Genomic DNA, 10,020 nt, shown 5'->3' with positions numbered 1-10,020 from the left:
TATTATTCTATTTGTATCCAAGTTTAATTAAGTAATGACACATAATTGCACTATCTGCTGTCCCCAGGTGAGGATGGGTTCCCTTTAGAGTCTGGTTCCTCTCAAGGTTTCATCCTCATGTTGTCTAAGGTAGTTCTTCCTTGCCACCATTGCCTCTGGTGTGCTCATTAGGGATAAATATAAATCTATGCCCATTGTTAAAAGCACTATCCATCTATCCACTATCCATTATCTGTAGCAGCTTATCCTGTGCGGGGTTGCAGGCAAGCTGGAACCTACCCCAGCTGACTATGGGCAAGAGGCGGGGTACACCCTGGATAAGTTGCCGGGTAATTGCAGGGCTGACACATAGAGACAAACAACCATTCACACTTGCACCTATGGTCAATTTAGAGCCACCAGTTAGCCTAACCTGCATGTCTTTGGACTGTGAGGGAAACCAGAGCACCCAGAGGAAACCCACACAGACACGGGGAGAACATGCAAACTCCACATAGAAAGGCCCCCATCAGCCACTGGGCTCGAACCCAGAACCTTCTTGCTGTGAGGCGACAGTGCTAACCACTACACCACTGAGCTGCCCATTAAAAAGCAATATATAAGTAAAAATTAATTTCATTTATTTGGATGCCAAAAATGAAACATTATATTGATTTTTTTTTAATCTCTGAAAGCTGGGAGGTTATGGAATGTAATAATGTAATTACTTATTTGCTTTTCATTATTCCCACTAAACCCAGCATTCTGTCAGGTACTGTAGATTTAAAGCAATCTTACTCCTGTGCTACACCTTATGTCATGTATGGGAAATAAATGAACATAACTGATATTAATCCTGATTTCTTGTTTTAAGAGTGTAAAGTTACACTGGATTGCCTTGGAGGAGAAAATAGAGGACAACATGATGTGTTCACATGGACTAGGGTCCAGTGATCAATATCAAGTTAAGGGACAACCTATAAAAGTCTGATTTGCCAAATCTCTGGAAGGGCATTGATCCAATCAAATTTGAAGTGATAAATTACAAGGTTGCAGGCACTTACAAAAGAAAAAGTCTGTGTGCTTTGTATGACATACTGTTATGTTCTACTATGATAATATGTCTTAGAATAATTTAGAATGTAATGCAGTTTAATAATCCCTTCTGAAATTCAGTTCACATATGCCTAATGCAAAAATAGCAATAATATGCATGTAGATGTATCTAGTATCCACTTATATCCTCTGTTATTCTGGTCCCATGTTTGGAATGGGATTTCCTCCGCAGCTGATAGAGATGTGTGGGATGTGCGGGAAGACTGCACTGGTGGCTGCTGCTTTCCTGATGAATCATTAGGTGATTTATGGTCTGCACATGATCTTTAATAATCACAGGCCACAGATTCAGAGCTCAGAGGACCAATACACAAGTGGATGGCCATGGGGAAGGGTGCTGAAGGCAAGCCAAATGCAGAGAAAAGCAAATGTAATTGTTATTTAATCAATGGAGTGGAAAAATGTACTTCTACTGCAGGAACAATGCAGCTACTTATTACAGTCTATATTACATACAATATGTACAGTCATTTAATTCAAATTTATGCTCATTTTCAGACACTGTAAGGTGAATGTGCAGTTTTTGCAATAAGTAGCATTTTAGCGCCCCCATTGGGTGACATGAGCTAACAGTATCATTTATTTTCTTACTTTCTCATTCAGTTACGATATACAATTTTTCCAAGAAAATATATGGCTGCAAAAATTGAAAGTGCTGTACTGAAAACATTTTAGGAGGGATAAATGTATTAGTTAAAAATATTGAGTTTTCAGAATGGATTCCTGCATCATTTACACCTATAGTGTATAATGCTTTAATAACAATTATTTCAGATCTCCCTGTCACAATATTGAAAGCCACTGGAACCCACAGACAGAGGCAATGATCTAGGGTAGAGGGGTAGGACACAGGGTGTGTGTGTGTGTGTGTGTGTGTGTGTGTGTGTGTGTGTTGGGGGGGGTTCAGGGCTTGTGACACATCGCTGTTCAGCTGAATCCTACATTGGTGAATTAAGCATACCAATATATCCCACAACCCACGGCTTGGCTTATATAATAACTCCTGACTGCATGTACCTCATTGTGTGTGTGTGTGTGTGTGTGTGTGTGTGTGTGTGTGTACCCAGACTGGGTTGAAGGATTAAGATGAGTCATCGGCGTTGCACTTTGTTTTAATTCCCTGATGCAGCCAACAATAAGGCTTTGAGGAAATGTTGGTTTAAATATTTCCCCAGTGACCAGTGCTATAATACTGCTATTATCTTTAGCTCCAAGTAATTTCACCACCAGATCATGATAGACTCCTGTACTGTGTTAGGACTAGGACTGTTTTGGCCTCTAGAGGCCGCTGTTATTTCCTTTTCATGTCGTGTTTATTTTGGCCTCTAGAGGCCGCCACTGTTCCTGTGTTTTGTGTTTGTGTTAATTGCCTAATTATCTTCACCTGTGTCCTTAATTAGTTTGTCTATTTATACCCCTGAGTTCAGTCCTCTTGTGACGGAGTCTTTGTGCTGTTATGTTTATCTCCAGTTTCCTTTGTACTGTGTTTTTTGATCTTCTTAGCTTTTGTATTTTTGCACTTTGCTTTTCTTTTGGATTATACTCTTTGGTTTTTTTTTTTTTGTCTTTTGTTTTGCCCTGTATATAGTGTATATAGTTTAAATAAACCTTTTGATTCTTTTTCTACTTCCGCCTCACGCCTCTGCATTTGAGTCATTCCCCTGGTGGCCTAGTGGGGGTTTGCTGGATTATCACACCAACGAACCAGGTTCGAATCCCAGCAAAACCCTAACAGAAAGACTCCGTCATGACCGACTCAGCAGAGGCTGCTTCAACTGTCTACCCGGCCAACCTTCAGGGAATTATGGCAGCTTTGACACGCTTCGGAGCGACCATGGACGCTCATGGACGTACGCTCACCAGCCAACGTGAGGCCCTCGCTCGCCACGAGGAACTGCTTCAGCAAATTGGGAAAACCCTGGCACAGCTGACATCTCTGCCTGCATCTCCTGCTCCTGATCCAGTTCCTGCTCCTGATCCAGCTCCCACTCCTGCTCCAGTGCCTCCTGCAATGCTGCCTTCACCTCGCGAACCCAGCCTTCCTGCACCGCAGAGGTATGACGGCAAGCACAGTGAGTGCCGAGAGTTCCTTACCCAGTGTCAACTCACCTTTGAGCTTCAGCCTACCACCTACACTACGGATCGCCGCAAGATTGCCTTTGTGATCACCTTATTAGCTGGTAAGGCGCGAGCCTGGGCTACTGCTATCTGGCAAAGACAGGGACCTGAGTGCTTTGATTTCCAGCTGTTTTCTGAAGAGATGCTTCGGGTCTTCGATCAGGCAGACATCAGTACCGACGCAGCCCGAAAGCTCATGTCCATCCGGCAAGGAGGAAGCGTCGCAGATTACGCCATCTCGTTCCGAACACTCGCAGCAGTAAGTGGATGGAACGAGACTGCCCTGGTGTCAGCCTTCCACCATGGTCTGTCTGACCCCATCAAGGACGGTCTGGCCTCTATTGGATGCCCAAGTGACCTCGAAACCCTCATCTCACATGCTATTCGTCTGGACAACAGGATGAGAGAACGCCACCAAGCCTTGAGACCCCCCAGCCTCCCTACCTCTACCTGGAGACCGTCTACCTCCTTCAGTGACTGTCCAGAACCCATGCAAGTGGGTCGTACTCGCCTCTCCGCATCTGAGAGGGAGCGCAGAAGGAGGGACAAGTGCTGCATCTACTGTGGCAAGCCTGGTCACTTCCGAGCATCATGTCCCGAACTCTTGGGAAAAGGACCGCCCCGTCCAGCCGAGGGAGGGTTGTGACGGGGCCTACCCTCTCTCCCGGACTCCCTGGTCAAGGAATCTACATCCCGGTCTCCATCTCCTGGGGTGAGTCTGTCCACTCTTGTCAAGCTTTGATAGACTCAGGGGCGGCTGGGAACTTTATGGATATTCACTTCGCCCAAAGCATCAATATACCTACTGCACCTCTTGAAGTCCCTCTGTCTGTGTCTGCCCTCGATGGCCAAGCGTTAGGTGATGGAAGAGTCACCCAAGTTACTTCTCCAGTCTTCCTCCAGTCTCAAGGTCACAAGGAAGAAATATCCCTGCACCTGATTCCTTCACCTGAGTTCCCAGTTATTCTAGGCCTTCCTTGGCTTACTCGCCACAACCCTCGCATAGACTGGGTAACAAGCCAGGTTGTGGAATGGGGCCCTGCATGCCATGCCTCTTGTCTGCTCTCTAGCTCTCCTGTGTCTCCTGCCGAGCCCCCTGATCTCACCGAGTTATCTCAAGTTCCCACAGAGTACTGGGATCTCAAGGAGGTATTCAGCAAGAGCAGGGCCGCCGTTCTTCCTCCGCACCGGGCTTACGACTGTGCCATCGACTTGCTCCCTGGGACTACCCCTCCTCGTGGCAGACTGTTTTCACTCTCTCAGCCAGAACGCAAGGCCATGGAGGAATACCTCAAAGATGCCCTGGTCTCTGGGTTTATTCGACCCTCCACTTCACCTGCTGGAGCCGGCTTCTTCTTTGTCGGCAAGAAGGATGGGGGGCTCCGACCATGTATTGATTACAGGGGCCTGAATAAGATCACTGTGCGCAACCGATATCCCCTTCCGCTGATGTCCACAGCTTTCGACCTGCTCCAAGGCGCCACCGTCTTCACCAAGTTGGACCTACGGAACGCATACCACCTCATCCGTATCCGACAGGGAGACGAGTGGAAGACTGCCTTTAACACCCCGTCTGGGCACTACGAATACCAGGTGATGCCCTTCGGACTCACCAACGCACCAGCTGTTTTTCAGGCCCTAATCAACGACGTCTTAAGGGACATGATTAACCTATACGTTTTTGTCTACCTCGACGACATCCTTATCTTTTCCAAGACCGTGCAGGAGCACCGCCACCATGTCCGCCAGGTTCTCCAGAGGCTGCTACAGAACAATCTGTTCGCCAAGGCCCAGAAATGCGAATTTCATGTTCCCGAGGTCTCCTTTCTGGGATTTATTGTACGGACAGGCCAACTCCAAATGGACCCTGCCAAGACCCTGGCCATCCGGGATTGGCCTACTCCCAAGTCCGTTAAGGAGGTTCAGCGGTTCTTAGGATTCGCTAACTTCTACCGCAAGTTCATCAGGAACTTCAGTTCTGTGGCAGCACCCATGTCTGACCTCACCAAAGGGACAGGTGGATCTTATGGCTGGTCTCCTCAGGCAGAAAAGGCGTTCAAAGACCTCAAGGACCGCTTCTGCACGGCACCCATTCTGGTTCTCCCGGACACCTCCCAACCATTCATCGTGGAGGTGGACGCCTCGGACAGTGGTGTCGGCGCGGTGCTCTCTCAACGTTCGGAAGGAAAGCTGCACCCCTGCGCTTACTTCTCCCACCGCCTGAGTCCTGCTGAGTCCCGGTACGATGTGGGGGATCGAGAACTGCTAGCGGTCAAACTGGCCCTTGAGGAGTGGAGGCACTGGCTGGAGGGAGCACAACATCCATTCCTGGTTTGGACTGACCACAAGAACCTGGAGTACCTCCAGCAAGCCAAGAGACTGAACCCTCGACAGGCTAGGTGGGCCCTGTTTTTCAGTCGGTTTGACTTCACCCTCTCATACCGCCCCGGCTCCAAGAACACCAAACCTGACGCACTGTCCAGACTGTTCTCTGCCACTAACAGGGAGAATGAAGTCGGGCCTATTATCCCTGTGTCCCGGATTGTGGCCCCTGTCCGCTGGGGTATTGAGGAGGCTGTCCGACGAGCCCAACGCCAGGACCCCGGTCCTGGGACGGGGCCACCAGGCCTCTTGTACGTCCCACATCAAGCCCGGGCCAAGGTTCTCCAGTGGGGTCACTCTTCCCCTCTCACCGCCCACCCGGGAGCTCGGAGGACCCTGGACTTCCTGAAAAGACGCTTCTGGTGGCCTAACATGGAGAAGGAAGTAAGGTCATTTGTCCTGTCCTGTGAGGTTTGCACCAGAACCAAGAACCCACGACAGCGTCCCCAGGGTCTCCTGCATCCTCTGACCATTCCCCGGCGTCCCTGGTCCCACGTGGCAGTCGACTTTATCACGGGTCTCCCTGAGTCACAAGGTAACACGGTCATTTTGGTCTTAGTTGACAGATTCTCCAAGGCCTGCCGCTTCATACCACTGTGCAAACTCCCCTCTGCTCTTGAAACTGCGAAACTTTTGTTTAATCATGTCTTCCGAGTCTTTGGTCTTCCACAGGACATCGTCTCAGACCGAGGGCCCCAGTTCTCCTCCCGAGTGTGGCACGGGTTCTGCAAGGTCATCGGAGCCACTGCCAGCCTCTCCTCTGGGTTTCACCCACAGTCCAATGGTCAGACGGAGAGGCTCAACCAGGACCTGGAAACCACCCTGCGAGGCCTGGCTATGGATAACCCGACATCGTGGAGCACCTGGCTGCCATGGGCGGAGTACGCCCACAACACCCTGCAGTCATCGGCCACCAAGCTGTCGCCATTCCAGTGCCAATTCGGGTTCCAGCCACCTCTGTTCCCGGACCAGGAGGAGGACGCGGGGGTGCCCTCGGTCAACCAATATGTGAGACGGTGTCGCAAGACCTGGAGCAAGGTCAGGAAGACCCTCATACAGACCTCCAGAACCAACCAGACTCAGGCCAACCGCCATAGAAGACCTGCACACGCTTTCCGCCCTGGGCAGCGTGTTTGGCTGTCCACTAAGGACCTTCCGCTGCGGGTGGAGAACCGCAAGCTTGCTCCTCGCTACATTGGCCCCTTCAAGGTGGTGCGCAGGGTGAACCCTGTCTCCTACCGGCTCCAGTTGCCCCGGACTCTGAGGATCAACCCCACTTTCCATGTTTCCCTGTTACGGCCCGTACTGACATCTACGTATGCCCCTGCCCCTAGGAACCCCCCACCCCCCCGCATCTTCCAGGGGCAGACTGTGTTCACTGTGAATCGCCTGCTTGACTCCCGCCGGGTCCGCGGCGGGTTGCAATATCTGGTGGACTGGGAGGGCTATGGTCCTGAGGAGCGCTGCTGGGTTCCTGCTCGGGATGTCCTTGATAAAGAACTATGTCGGGACTTCCATTCGGCCCATCCGGATCGCCCTGGGAACGTCAGGAGACGCTCCTAGAGGGGGGGGTCCTGTTAGGACTAGGACTGCTTTGGCCTCTAGAGGCCGCTGTTATTTCCTTTTCATGTCGTGTTTATTTTGGCCTCTAGAGGCCGCCACTGTTCCTGTGTTTTGTGTTTGTGTTAATTGCCTAATTATCTTCACCTGTGTCCTTAATTAGTTTGTCTATTTATACCCCTGAGTTCAGTCCTCTTGTGACGGAGTCTTTGTGCTGTTATGTTTATCTCCAGTTTCCTTTGTACTGTGTTTTTTGATCTTCTTAGCTTTTGTATTTTTGCACTTTGCTTTTCTTTTGGATTATACTCTTTGGTTTTTTTTTTTGTCTTTTGTTTTGCCCTGTATATAGTGTATATAGTTTAAATAAACCTTTTGATTCTTTTTCTACTTCCGCCTCACGCCTCTGCATTTGAGTCATCCCCCTGGTGGCCTAGTGGGGGTTTGCTGGATTATCACACCAACGAACCAGGTTCGAATCCCAGCAAAACCCTAACATACTGAAAAAAATAAATAAAAGTACCATTCAAAAAAGGGAAGATCATCACCATCATTGTACTGACTAGCAGAGAACTTTCACAACAAAGATTTTGAGATCAATATTATACACTGATTGAAGCCCAGGGTCATACAGGAAAAATACATATGGCTACCCAGACAAGGTCAAATTCCAAATGTACTTTTTTCCACAAGTGGGCACCATTTAAATACAATGAAATGCCAAAAGGGCCATTTGATTGGACTATGATTTGTTTGCATGATTTATGCATGTGCATTACAGTAGGACATACTTTAGAGTATACTTTACACTATTGTATCAGGAGACAGTTTAACTCAATGCTTTGATCTCACTTTCGATCAGAGCAATAAAACTGATTTGAACCGCCCTGAGCTGAAATGATTACTGTTACATAATCCCCCTGTATATGTTTGAGATTTGCAGATATTTTTGGGAGAGATTATAGTCTATATCAGCATTTTAATACAATGTAGATTTACATTTATATAACCTTGTGCCCTTCCAGTCAACACTACCAACCTTTTTTAATCTTTTTTTTTCAGTTCTTTCAGCAAAGGTCAAGGGAAAACAGCAGTAACTCCCTGGAATGCCATGAATTCAAACAGGTTGTTCTGTAGTGTGAGTGAGGGGGCTGACCACAGTGCCTCAAGTCCAGATTGGTGCAGAAATGGCTGTGATACTTGTTAGTGAAGCCTGACTGGCCAGCCTAAATATCAGACAGTGGCAGGGCAGGAAAGCAGGGTCCAGCCAGCGAGATCTGTCAAGGCCTGATTAAAGTTCTCCATTGTGGCAGTGAAAGGCCTCGCAGAATAGTGCCATGAACAAAAATGGAGTTGTCTGGAAGATTGTGTCTGGGAAGAACTGAGATTCTTGTAAGGTTAAATTATTTAAAGACAAATGTATAAACCAAAACCTAAAGATCAACACTCTTTTTAGAGAGGTTTATCACATACTGTAATATAAATATTTACCTACTGAAAATGTGGTCAATTAATTAATTTGCTCATTCATTCATTCATTCATTCATTCTGAAATATTTGAATCTGAATTTATTTGATATTATGTGAGTTCATTTCCTAGAAAGTTCCTTTCTAGATGTGTTAAACACCTTAGAATATGGTACCTTTAGTGACAGACCACCCATTTTTTATTTACGTGTGTAAAAGGATAGGATCAGATAGTCTTAAAGTAAATGAAAATAAATAACACTCAATATTTGATGTTGTATCCCTTGCTTGCAATAACTACATCAAGCCAGCGACCCACTGACATCAGTAACCTGTTGTATTCTTCTTTTGTGATGCTTTTCCAGGCTTGTCATGCAGCTTCTTTCAGTTGTTGTTAGTTTTGGAGGGCTTCTCCCTTCAGGCACCTCTTTAGGAGGTGAAATGATGCTTAATTTGGTTAAGATCTGCTGACTGACTCGTCCAATCTAAAATCTTCCACTATTCCCCCTGAAGTTCTGTGTTGTGTTGGTAGTGTATTTTTGGTCATTTACTTGCTGCATGATGAAGTTCCTCCCAGTTAGATTGGATGCATCTCGCTCTAAATTATCAGACAGAATAGACTTCTAAATTAATTCTGCTGCTACCAACATCAGGGCTTTCTCCTTAAAAAAATAATCAGAGTGGTGCTCCTGATGGGGAGCCCAGCCCATAAGGGCTGGCCCAGCCTGGGGCCCCCCGAAGACTGCTAGGGGGGTCTGGGGGCATGCTCCCCTGGAAAATTTTGAAATTAGAGACTTCAAATGGTGCATTCTGGTGGTATGTGGGGCTGATTTAGGCACAATTCAACATTATTAAATTTGCTGTTTTTTACATTGGCAAATATGCAAGGGGCAAATTTTAAAGGGCAAAATTAGATTTGAAATGAAAACACTTTGCAGCACATAGTAATAATATAGTTATGACTCATTTTCAAAGGGGACTAGGAGATATTTAGGTGCGGAAAATACTCTGCATTGTTCAGTTTATGGTATCAATGATTTTTTTTTTTGGTGTACAAGTGACAGCATGGTGCTGATGTCACACAGCGCAGGGGGAGTGCCACGTATCTGTGCTTTGGGGAAAGCCCTGATCATGAGTTCCATTATCAATTAAGATTAGTGAGACTGATCCAGAAGCAAGCATGCAAGCCCAAGACATGACACTACCTCGACTGTGTTTGACCCATAAGCTCATATGTTTTGGATCATGAGCAGATCCTTTCATTCTCCACACTTTGGCCTTTTGATCACTTTGGTAGAGGTTAATCTTGGTTCCAGAACTTTTGTTATACTCATTTCTCCATTTCTTTGTGAATTCCAATCTGGCCTTCTGATTTTTACTGCTGATGAGTGGTTTGTATTT

Source organism: Neoarius graeffei, chromosome 16 (genome assembly GCF_027579695.1).
Source record: "Neoarius graeffei isolate fNeoGra1 chromosome 16, fNeoGra1.pri, whole genome shotgun sequence".
Lineage (NCBI taxonomy): Eukaryota > Metazoa > Chordata > Actinopteri > Siluriformes > Ariidae > Neoarius > Neoarius graeffei.
Note: the sequence above shows the minus strand (reverse complement) of the source record.